This window comes from Pipra filicauda, unplaced genomic scaffold, assembly GCF_003945595.2.
Source record: "Pipra filicauda isolate LSUMZ 115617 unplaced genomic scaffold, ASM394559v2 scaffold26_size5592650_pilon, whole genome shotgun sequence".
NCBI classification, from domain to species: Eukaryota; Metazoa; Chordata; class Aves; order Passeriformes; family Pipridae; genus Pipra; species Pipra filicauda.
This window is the reverse complement of record NW_024104387.1, coordinates 5405830-5418570: the sequence shown is the minus strand read 5'-3', so window position 1 is coordinate 5418570 and position 12741 is coordinate 5405830. Positions and strand designations below refer to the sequence as shown.

Below are 12741 nucleotides of genomic sequence, written 5' to 3'. Positions count from 1 at the left end.
TTGCTTAGTTGCATGAACACAAGGGATAAGGCACCTGTTTTTCATGCAAAAAAGCATTGTGGTATGTCAGCATGTTGGCACTGCTAGTGAATAAGCTATTTTAAACATACATCCCAGAAATAGAAAAAAAGCTATGATATTTAAGTCCACAAACCTATCTTAAATGGATGAAAAAGGACACAAAATGATACCATGTAGTTAGAATTTTGGACTCCAATGAGAAGTGAATAAAGAGTAAACACGGACTCTTTCTATAGGCAGCTGTTAAGCAACTAAGTTTTTAAACACTTCTAAAAATTTTGACTAGCAAAGCAGCACACTATGGTAATAAGGGTTGCAAGGCCAACCTTATGCACGAATAAACGTATTGATATGTTTTAATGGTATTTCTGAGGGTTGATGTTGCAATAACTGCCTTCATTAATGATCTTTCGAAGCCAAGTGAAGGCATTATTACAGAGGTTAAATCATTCTCTTACAGCACAAAGATAATATATTGATGGTGTATTTGGAAGGCTCCTTTGTAGACAGAGCACCAAACAGTAGAAGTTCTTGGATATGATTGTAAAAATTTTGTAGACTCAAAAGCCCATTTTTACTGTGTCTGACTGCTTTCCAAGCAAGCAAAAATGTCTTTTTGGAATCAACCTCGCTGGAAGCAGGAAGCTTAAAGTTATGGGTGGAATTTGTATACTGTATTAGTGCTCCTAAGAATGAAAATAGCAACTAGAGAAAGTGGTCCTGATCTTTGTCCTGTGAAAACTTCTTATTTTTCCAAAGGAAAGCTATGAGTAGCTTGTAGCTTTTCATTTGTTTTTTTTCTTTTTTTCCTTGTTTGTTTGTTTTTGGTTCCTGATTTGAATCACTGTCTCTCTTCCCCTAACAGTACACAGAGATTCTGAAATATGAATCACACTACTGAATCTGTAGTAGCTACCATGCCACTAACAGCATCAAGATATTTAAACAGGGAGAGGACTTTTTTCCTTGGGTCTTAGCTATTGTATTTAATTCTGATTTAGAGGATAGATCGGGTTGATGTCTGGCATGCCACAGATGCATGCGCATGAATTCAGTCAGGGAATGTGCTTCTCGGAAAATCAAATTAACTGCCCTGCAGATAACAACATCTCTGATTTTGCAAACTCATCTAGCACTCCTCTATGACTGAGATTTATCAATGAGATGTAACCCACAACTTGCACGTTCCTGATTTTTCAACAAGCACATTCTTCAGATTGTGTTTGAGAAATACTGAGAAAAAGTTAAATTTGAGAGTATGATTATGTAGGTTACTATTTATTTAAACTACTTTAAAGTTTATATTGAAATTAGTAAAAACAAAGTCATTGTTTTTAAGAGCTTACTCCATTTTTGTGAGAATAGGTACTCCATTACTCTTGTTTTAGATGGTGTAGAAATGTATTGCTGTTTAATAGGAAATGCAAAACTGTTGGAATATTTATACTATGACTCAAATCCCCTGTGTTTTCGGTCAATGAAACCTGGGCAAATTTCCTGAATGACTTCAAGAGGGACATTAAGCTTCGTTGAAAGAAATGATATTTGAAAATGTTGAAACTGTGAAATTCCCTAGGAGTGGTTGTCTGCAAATTGTGTTGTGTTCTCTCAAGTTAAAAAAATGCCATTGAGATACATTAGTTGCATGTTTTTAATTACAGAGGTTTTCCTGTGTTTTAGCTAATATTGCAAATACTTTCTAATGGGTGTAGTGCATATAATTCAGTCTCCTCAGGCAGATTTAAATTCCAACACACGGTGCTGAGGACTTAGAGGAAGGTGTGAAAACTGTTGAGATGAGCCTTTGTTATTTGGGTATCCGAGGCACTTAAAGCTGATCATAAGAGCTGAATTTTTGATATTGTATCTACATATTGTTAATGACATTGTATTACTGAGGCCTTAATTTGTCAATGTAGTGACTTCCATACCACGAGAATGAGTTTTTGGAACATATTAATTAATTTGAGGCTTGTAACTCCTTTAATTTTGAGCATTTAAATTGGGGTCTAGGTAAAACTCAAAGGGATTTTATGCTGCTGGAGAGAGAGTCTCTGCATAGTGTCACAGAGTATTTTACTGCATTATGGTGCCTTCAGTATTTTAGAGAGGTTTAGTTATGAGGTGTGTGTATCTTCAAGAGATCATGGACTAGTACTGTAATAAGAAAATATGTGTTTTTATACATGTCTATTGTCAGAGAAGTTGTAGTTTTAATGTGGTCTGTGAAGTGTGGATCCCTTTGGATTCTCCTATGTGGGTTTCAAAATGAGGAACTGCAGTGAGATGCTGCAGTGTGAATTGGATTGTCAGGCCTGCTGTTGGTAGGAGAGTTTTTTGGTTTGTTTTGTTTTCCTTTTCTGAAGCAAAGTTGTCTCAAGCCCTGTATTTTGTGCTGATTTTCATTCCTGGTGGATCTCATTATAAACCATCAAAGCAGTCTTTGATTGGGAAAGAATTCTACCTGTCTGATGCATCTGAGAATAAATAAAAATAAAATTGTGCTTTGTCTCTCCACTCCCTCCAACAGTTGGTGTTTCATTGGGAAGGTAATTGATAAATTCAAGAGTAGCAGAAATGAAAGTTATTGTGGAAGGAAAGACAGAAGTTTTCAAAGGAGCACATTCAGAGATGTAGTGTTTTTACAAATACTGCTATAAAAAGAATATGAGCAAATACCATATAGATTTTTCCTATATCATAGTGAATTCTCAGTAAATACCAGGAAGGATACCATTATCAGATGAAATGAATATGCTAAAGTTCACACTAGGCATTTACTTAGGTTCTGCTCTGATTATGGAGAGATTTTCAGTTTTAAAGTTGATTTTTAATTCTTACTAGATATATTCATGTAGATAGAATAATCCTCCCTTCATGAAATAGAATTATTAAAAAATGACTAGGTTAATAATGCAAATTTAACAATCTTGACATGCAAATGTTCCTAATAAAAAGAGTAGCAAACTCTAAGCAGAGCACTTAGTTTGCAAAGAATTCAGCATCAGGATTTGGTATTGCTGAGTGCAGTTATCTGAAAGTAATATATATGAAAACAATAAAATACAAATACAATGCAGGTTGGGGTTTTTTTGGAGAAGTCAGACAACTTAAGAAAGCTGGAAATCTTTTAATTAATTTTTTGCAAAACTGCTCATTTAAATTTGTAAGTGCTTAACTAAACAAAACCTTAATTGAAAGTGTCAGAAGTGATCCATAGCTGCATTACAATTTTCTTCTTTATGCATCATTTCCTTTGCCATTTAGTTGGAGACCAACCACTATTCTGACCTATCAGTTAAGACAGAAAATGTTCACGCTGGTTTCTTAGTGCTCTTTAAGGGGAAGAATGAAAAGAGGCTTGGGTTGAAAAAGATATGAGTTTATTGGCTATTTTTTTTCTAAACTAGTGTTCTGAACAGATGGCCACAGGACAATTTTATGGATGCAAAAGGCTTTATTCCACATGTACTCTTTCTATCCACGAGTGTGATTTCTGTTAAAGGTATTTCTAACAATGACTTTGTTAAATCCAGATGTCTGTAGTAAAATGGATGATATAAAAATCCTTAACTGGCACAGATGAAGATAGAAAACTAGTCAACTGATATTGTGTCTAATTCATTTAAGCCAGTGTATCTTGCTATTATCACGTAGATTTTTGTGTACAGGATAAATATTTCTCAAAAATATGCGAATGGGTACGTATTTTTGATGGGCGTGCCACTCACTTTGTGAATTTATGAAAAGCCAGTTATAAAGCTTATTTTGAATAAATACATATAAAACCTTTTACTACACTGTAAATTATTTGCTACTTACTTAGACAGAGTAGGTTCTCACTAGGCTCTCTGTGTTGTTCTGCAGAATGAGGTGGAATCATTCTGCTTTAAGAATCTAGACACATACTGGTGTGGCACTCACACCATCCCAAGAGAAGGGTTTTCTCCCAAGGAATCCCAGCCTCTGAGAGCACTGAGGGAAGTTGATCTGGTCTCCCACTATGCTTTTGGAGAAACATTGTCTCAGAAAGTGTACAAGGGATATAAGAAGCTGTTAAGTAATCCAGTTTATTGAATACATTCTTGGGGTGTTCCAGACCTTGATGCTTTCCTCTGAATTATGGGTATGTCTTACAAATGTCTCACAGCCTATGTGGCAACGCCGGGGCAAAGGTGGTTTTGGCAATTTTCAGTGCAATTTTTTGTGCCTTAGAGGCAGTCAGGCAGGCTTGCCCTGGGCTCACCTGAGCTACTTTGCTCTGTAATGGTTCAAATTAGGTCTGAAAAGTTCTTTCTTTGAGATGTCAGCAGGCAAGACAACACCTCATAACCCAGGAGAGGAAATCTATCTGTTGTACTCTCACCCTGCTCTGCTTATCAAAATGTTTTCAAAGACTCTTTCAGATATAAGAGTATTTTAAAGGGAAATCACCTGAGTTTTGGCCCCAAATAGTCTTTCTTGGGGCAATATAGGATTCATCTGTCTTTTGAAGTTGGCAGTTCTATCAGTTTACATCTTCTGTTTTACAGACCCTTTATATTTTGAAGAGGAAAATTCATGGTCATCTTTCACAGAAAAAAAACCCTTTCTGGTTGTCTCTGCAGCGAGAGATAAAGAATAAGTTTTGAAAAATATAATAACAGGAAACTAGGCTAGCAGGAAAGATTGCACTATTCTATTTTGCTGGGAATTGTGGAAATTGATGGTTCGAACCTGAATGGAATAAGCATGAATTCCAGCCCTTTTAGCCCCAGTAGTTCATCATGTGTCTCATCAATTAATATAATTGCTGTATTATCAATATGTAGTTTCCTGAAAATACTGGAAAGGCTGAATACAATGAAGAGGCCCAGATTTGTTGTTGGCTGATAAATGCCATGCCTCTGTTTCTTAAGCAATCCTACATTGTCCACAGAAATGCTCCTGTACCAAGTTGTATTTCTGAACTGTAAACTCTACTGAGAAATGAATGCTAACCATAGTAAACATGAGATCCAGGTCTCTTTGCATATTGTGACTCTTAGAACAAATGTCATCTGGACTAAAAATAAATCCCAGCTGGAACATGGGATCCAAGGAACTTGGATCCTAGAGAAAACTGAATATAGAAAAGCATTGTGTAGCTGGATTTATTTCAGATGGAGGCTGGTGAGTGCAGAAAAAACGAAAGCTCAGATCCGTAATTTCACATTCTGGCATGGGGAAGTGTGTAATAAAGTCCCTGGGTCATAAAGAGTTCGGCATGTGGAGTTCCATGAAGGAACCAATAGTCATCTTTGTTTGCCTAAGAGCAAAAATACCTTTTATGTACAAACCAAGTCTAAACTGGAAATTGAAGCATGTTGCAGGAATATAAACTGGGGTTTATGACTCTGTTTAATGGCACTTAATGGAAAGCTATTTATACAAATCAAACAGCACATTTGTGTGTGTGACTGCCCTTCCTTGCAGCTTGTTGACTGTGTGCAGTTCTTATTTCATGGAGGGAAGGAAGGGTTCACTGACGTGCCACCTCTGAAAGGTGCTTGCTGTTCATTCAGCAATGGGCTTGGGGCTTCCACAATGAGATTTATTCATGGAAGTCCTTCAGTGGGCTTGGAAGGACTGGAAGGAGGTGAAAGTTCCCTTGGAAAACAAGTGGTATTTTACATTTGCATTCTTAAGAGGTTGTTACTAAACTTATCTTTGGAACCACGGAATGTTGTACACAGAAAGGCATAAAAGCAAGTCGCTGTTGGCTTGTGTTGAATGCAAACATACCAAAGTGACATATAAAGTCAGTAAGATGTACTTGGCTTGGAAATCCATCTTATTTGTGCTGTCAGTTCCACTCCTGATGAGGTGGTGAGTTGTGCTGAGTGCTTCTCCCCCTGCCTCCTGTGAAAGCATTAGTCTGCAGGAACATGACGATGTCTTCTTGTGACTCCCGTGCTGTGACTGTTTTCGGTGTCACGTGCTGGGACTCACTGCAGGCAGGTCACACAGATTAATGTAATCTGGGTTGATCTGAAACACCACAGCACACACTGCAGATTAGTTCCTCACTCACTGATTACAGCTGACCTAGTTTCCTGACATGCCCTTACATTTTACCTTATAAAGAATGTAAGGCAAAACCAACCTTTGTATTAATTAACCCTCTTTAATACCTGTCATGCTTTCACCTTTTGGCAGAGGCTCACTAAGAAAGAGATTCAAAAGGATATCTTGTGCAAAACTGGAAAGAGGTCATGTAGTACTCTGCTGATTTTGCTTTGTTACTAAGGCTTTCATCAATAAATATCTCACTATTATGAATAGTTAATCCTTTCCTCTCAATGAAGTGCAAAGTAACAGATACTACTACGTTGTAACTCAGTGTAATAACTGATTACTATAACAAACCACACTAATAGCTCTCCCACTTAAGATAAAGTGATGAAAGCATATGCATTTTTATTTAGCCTCTTTCAGGCCAGTGCACAAAACTGGAATGTTACTTTTCTGAATTAAGTCCTATAAATACGTACAACTGAGGCATTCTATGCATTTAGTTTGTGCATGACCACCATTGCACGAGAAACAAAGAGGCTTGTGTTTCTCTGGCCAGACCTTCTCCTGATGAAAATATAGATCTGGGACTTCGACTGCAGCTTTTGCATATCTGACTCTTGAAGTCAAAAAGGTGTTGATTACTGAGCACAAGCAGATCAGGCTTCTATTCCTGATTTTCTTATTTTTTAAGAATGTTGTTTGTTTGTTTGTTTTAAAAAAAGTTTTTTAATTGCATGTATTTCACAGGATCAGAATTTGCAGCGTGGATTTGGGTTAATAAGTTACATTGCGTAGTTACCTGCTTCTGCAGTTGTCAGTGTGTTATCTAAAATATGTGTTGTGTAATGAGCACTGCACTGTATAGTGCATAATGCATGGTGGAATGTATGTATTACATAAGGAATATAAAGCTAGTCCTAGGAAGGTTTTTCTAGCCTGTTGGCCCGTTGCTGGCAGCAGCCAATGCACATGGAGGAAAGAAAAAAATGTGCGAAACAGCAGTTTCCCTGAAGTATCCTTCTGGCTTTCAGCAATTAGTACTTCAGGGAATTCTGGAGCTGGTTACCACACACAGTGAAAATAACCGCTCAGTGAACCTGGGAGTCTCTTCTGCTTGTGAATTCATGGATACTGTTTGTCTAAACCAGCCTATGATGATGAGCTCTAGGACGTAGGTTACGCTCTCCTGGTACTGACACATTTCAGTGGACACTAAAGTGGCAATAAATAGGTAAAGCAGAGACACCTGTTTCTTTATAGAATGACCCCACAGGGCACTGTTATCATAGCATAATTTCGTTGTGTGCTTTATATCACATGGAATATTTTAATCAGCATCCCGAAGAATCTTGGACTTGTGCCGGTTAATTTCTTCAAAATTACAGAGAAAAAAAGGAAAAAAGCTTAAAAGATTTCTCATTTTTACTTGAATTTTGAGTTTTAGTTTTAAAATACAAATAAATAAGCTTTACTGTGGCTCCACCAAGTACTGATAAGTGTATTTTTATGTGACATGGAGAAATATACTTATGTGAAAAGGAATATCACATAGAAGAGAAAAAAGTATAGATTTCACCATTAAGTTTGATGAATAAGTATTGTGAAATCAGTTTTTCTTCTGTTTATAAGAATCATAGGATGTCTTAAGTTGGATGGGACCCATCAATTCTCTTGCAGGGCTATGTAAAACAGAATCACATGACTAAGGGCATTGTCCAAATGCTCCTTGAACTCTGGCAGGCTTGGTGCCATGAACACTTCTCTGGAGAACCTGTTGTGGTGACCAAACGACCTCTCAGCGAAGAACCTTTTTGTAACACCCAATTTGAAGTACCCCTGATGCAGCTTCCATTTCCTCATGTCCTATTGCAGCTCACCAGGGAGAGATCAGCACCTCTCTGTCCACTTCCCCCCTTGAGAAAGCTGTAGACTGCAATGAAGTCTCCCCTCAGCCTTCTCTGAGCTGAGCTGAATGAACCAAGTCACCTCAGCTGCTCCTCTTAAGTCTTACCCTCGAGGCCCTTCACCATCTTGGTTGCCCTTCTCTGGACACTCTCTAGTAGCTTTATATCCTTCTTATAATGAGGCACCCAAAACTGCCACAATATTCCAGGTGAGGCCGCCCCAGTGCAGAGCAGAGCAGGACAATCCCCTCCCTTGACCGGCTGACGATGCTTTGCCTGATGCCCCCCAGGACAGGGTTGGCCCTCCTGGCTGCCAGGGCACTGCTGACTCAGATTCAGCTTGCATCGACCAGGACCCCCAGGTCCCTTTCTGTGGGGGTGCTCTCCAGCCTCTTGTTCCCCAATTTGTACATATAACCCCTTTTTGTATGAATTACCCCCTCCTAGGTGCAGAATCCAGCACTTGCTCTTGTTAAATTTCATATGGTTGGTGATTGCCCAGCTCTCTGGTCTATCCAGGTCTCTGTGCAAGGCCTCTCTACCCTTGAGGGAGTCTGCAGTTCTTTCTAGTTTAGTATCATCGTCCAACTTACTTAATGTACCTCTGATTCCTGCGTTCAGATCATTTATAAAAACATTGAAGAGCATTGGCTTTAAAATTAAGCTCTAACTTTGGTAGTCATGACCTCAAATGGCAGTTTCTGACCTGTAATCTCAACACTACTGATGTCTCACTAGCCTGTCATTCCAGGTGAGTGGACAGAGTCACAAAGAAAGAGCTTTACAGACACCTTAGGCTACTTAAATAGATATTCTCAATTCCTTGCAGAAAAAAAGCCAAGGCAAGACTTCGTGTGTTTCATTTAAAATTAGGCAGACTCCTTCAATGGGATTACTGCAGTAATAAGCAAAGGAAAATGTACAAGTTTAAGCTTTTAAATTGCTAATATCAATTATCTGCTGAGATTATGGGAAACGAAAATGAAGTAGTCACGTTTTCATTTTATTTTAGTTCTAGTGTTTTCCCTTTCATTTCAACCCAGAGATACTTTTCTTGTACCTTTTATCGTTTTATCTGGAAATGTGTCAAAGAAAATCTATAAGTTTAATTCATGTTGTTAGAGGTTTATTCCAGTATTGTCTTCTTTCTCAGATGGTAGAGAATGGTCTCTCTTTTTGCTTTGAAAGCTCTGGCCTAGGCATTTTGGTAGAAGAAGAAGAAAGAGAAAAGATTCTATATGATAAAAGAAAAAAATGCTAATGAAAGAAATATGTGTTTTTACTGAGAAATAAAAGCTACAGAAAAGAAAGTAACTTGTGAAAATACCTGTCTCCAGAAATAGCTACTTCATCGCAGGAGCAGTGTTTTGTGAATCTGTTCCCCTCTTCTTGTTCTATAGGTACCTTCAGGTTAATTCATATGAATGTATCTGTACTGTTCATATTGACTGAAAGAAAATCAGATTTTTTATTTCTGTCTGAAAGATTTTAAGAACTACTTTCTACTCTGATTTCCTGGGATTACCAATTCCTTTGAAGCAAAACTGTCAAATATCAGAAGAACAATGCAGGCACTTGATTAATTTCAATAATCACTATAAATTTCTTCCTTTTATCCCATCTTTCTAGCTGGGATTTAAGATCCAACTAGTTCCTGTGATACAGCACAGTCTGTATAAGTTTCTGCAATGAGAGTGAAATTCCATCAGTTCTTTCCCAGCTGCTGTTCTCTGGGAGTTTAATTTTGGCTCTGTCTGGAGATGTTCTATCAGACTGCACATGATGGGTTTGGTTTATAACCCGGTGCAATCGAGTTTTGCTTTGGCAAAACAGTGTATGAGGTGGGAGGGGATCTCTTGTGATCATGGTTACAGCTGCAAGATTGAAAAACATTTCATTTGCCCTATTGTGAGAAAGACTGTGTTAGTTGTGCCTCTGAATAATGGCAGCATGGTCTAGATTAATTTCTTTGATCATACAACTGTGAAGCTGATGGAAGAAAAAGACTGTGTATGTTCATAGAGCAGAAGAAGAGCTGCTATATTAAGCTGCAAAGGCAGCAGTCAGGCTGCCTGAATAGCAATGTATTTCTCAAGCTGAAATAAAGCCAACATTGAATGGAATTTTAATTTCAGGGTGCTGGTTCCCAGTTGGACTGCAAGGTGCAACTCAAAATTTGCCTGGGGAGCCGAGCTTTGTAGGGCATGACTGTGATGATAAATTCTGCCTTGAAGTGTCAGCAAGGCGTTAGCTGGTAATTCAGAGCATCCAAAGATGCTACCTGGTGGTGTTTTATTTTCAGAGAGCTCATGCATTCACACCTCACGTTGCTCTCAGAACTCAACACCTCCTAGGAATTTTTCTGTAACTGTCAGTGGGATTTGGATCCAGTCATTCTCTATGATTCAATGATGTTCAGATCAGGGACTTTTTGACCTTTGAAAACTTTTAGTAACACAAAGGACTAAAGCAGTACAAATCCAGTACAAATTATGAACAGTCATCCATGGAAATACATAATCTCTAGAGCTGTATTACACAGAAAATTAACCTTAGTGGTATCCTTAGATGAACGTTTGTGTACCATTCAAGCAGCATATCTCACATTATGTAATTAATACATTTTGTATAGAGTACACAGAGTCTGATGCTAACACCAATTGGCAGGTGCTGGCCTGCCACCCAGTAATAAGCTGAAAATTTGCAAATTGCTTTTCCATTACTGGTCTTATGTGTGAAAGTTCGTGATTTAATTTGAACTAGAGGATGTGGCATAGTGCTGTCTTGGTAACAGAGAAATATATAACGTCCTAATCTCAAGAATCATATCCATTTTCCATATCTTGTTCCATTTATTTCTTTAGCAGTTGGTTGCATTTATGAAAAGCTGATGTGTTGAGTTAATAAAAAGGATGATTTTTCTTTGAGCTTCATTACCTTGAAAATTCTGTAAAACAGGTAAATTGGATCTTTGAAATAATGTACATTAAAGTACAGAACCTTGCTGCTTCTCCTGGATAAAAGGAAAGATGCTGCTATTTAACAGACTTACTAAATTGATTTATGCTATTCATGAGTACTCCGCAACAGTGTTTTCAATGCTTTTAAAAGTAGGCAGTCATTTCAAACTTTAGAAATTCTATCAAATCTGATCTTGGGGGGATCAGGTTTTATGTGTTGTCCTGAAATTTACAGAAATTCTGCTTTGAGTCCTCAGAAAACTTGAGATTAGAAGAAAAGCAGGCTCCGAACAAGTTCTGTGAAACTGCTGTGATTTGCCTTTTGTAACTATCTCGTAAAGTTAGATAGTTCCCTCTCCTCAAGCAATTATAACTTAATTTCTTTATATTAATTTTGATTTTTATTCTGAGAGTTTATCTCTTCATTACATACTCTAGCTGTAATTTAGCTTTTAAAGCATTGCTGATTAAAAAGAGATTTATTTCACTGAGTTAAACATTATTTTAAATGGATATAGAGGCATCTGCTAACACATGTCCCTCTTAATATGGTTAACTGTGCGAGCAGAGCTATGCAGAAGTTAATTTTGTCATTATCAGAAGCATTATCAGTTTTCATTTCATGACTTCCAAAGAGTTTTTGCCATTTATCATTAAAAAGGGACTTGAGAATAGGTTGATTCTTCCACTAGCAACCAATCAATAGTCATGGTGCTCATACAGGATGTGACTTTGAATCTCTCATCTTTCTTTTTTAGTTCTTTCAGTTGAGGGTTTAAATATCTTTTTTTGGCACTGTTGAAAATTTAACTTCCAGAGCTCGGGACTCATTCTTGATGGAGTGTCATGACTGAATATATTTCAGCAAAAGTTTTAGTTCTTTCTGGTGACTCATTATTGTCTTACAATAATTGAAAATTTTCTGATAGGCTGTAGATACAGGTAGAATAGCAGCTTATGTATTTGTTAGACTGTTTAAATATTTCATGAAAAAAGAAACTCCACAGATGTGGCTTTCACTTCAGGAATATTAATGGATTACTTTTTTTTTTAATTTTTATTTTTTTAGTGGATTTAACAGTCTTTGTGTTTCATGTTCACATTTTGGATAAAATCAAATTAATCAGAGACTTGGCATCTAGAAAAGGAAAATGGTAGCAACATGTATGTAGCCTTAAGGTTTATTTCATTTATGTAGTCCTTGGGGATAGTCAAATGAGAAAAATCAATCCAAACTGTATAGTCTGCAACAATTTATAAAATTAAGGGAGAGAGGAATTCTGCGTTTCCCCATGGAGTCTGCCTCAGAAAACTCTGTGTGCAATATGAAATTCAGCACTAGACTATGATCCTGTAAGAACATCAAAACTGAATTAAACTGAAATCTGAACTGCCTAGGTATGTAGTTGAAACTCTAGTGCTAGACTTTTATAGGGAAACTTTTTGATTAGTTGAATATACCCAGTATCTTACTCTTTTGATAAAATGTTGGGGTTCAACATTAAAAAAATCTGCTTGAATGACAGCAAGATGAATCAGTAAAATAAGTAATGTTACTGTCCATGAGGAGTATGTGTCAATAAGCATCCATTTGTACATTTTATCTCTATGATTAGCATGCTTCAAAGTATAAATCTAGCACAAATGACTTGTTATGTGTACTGGGAAAAAAGTAATCCATGGAAGATTTTTTAATTAAAAATCGTTTTGTGTTGCTGGAAGATACATCTGCTTATTATTTCTTTTATAAGGTGAAATGAAAGGTAATTAAAATGAATACTTCACTTTATTAATAGTATGTGATCATAGTGGTTTAGTAT

General features: G+C 37.1%; 1 protein-coding gene and 1 long non-coding RNA gene across 4 annotated transcripts in view; one reads left to right on the top strand and one right to left on the bottom strand.

The window, feature by feature from the left end:
- The window catches only part of GALNT18 (polypeptide N-acetylgalactosaminyltransferase 18), a 228942-nt gene that overhangs the window by 64245 nt on the left and 151956 nt on the right, over positions 1 to 12741 (top strand). The window lies entirely within an intron of this gene.
- LOC120323476 lies at positions 3388 to 8431 on the bottom strand. Its single transcript, XR_005563952.1, has 2 exons — positions 8399 to 8431; positions 3388 to 6030 (listed from the first exon to the last, which is right to left on the bottom strand). It is a non-coding gene; the product is annotated as an uncharacterized LOC120323476 (long non-coding RNA).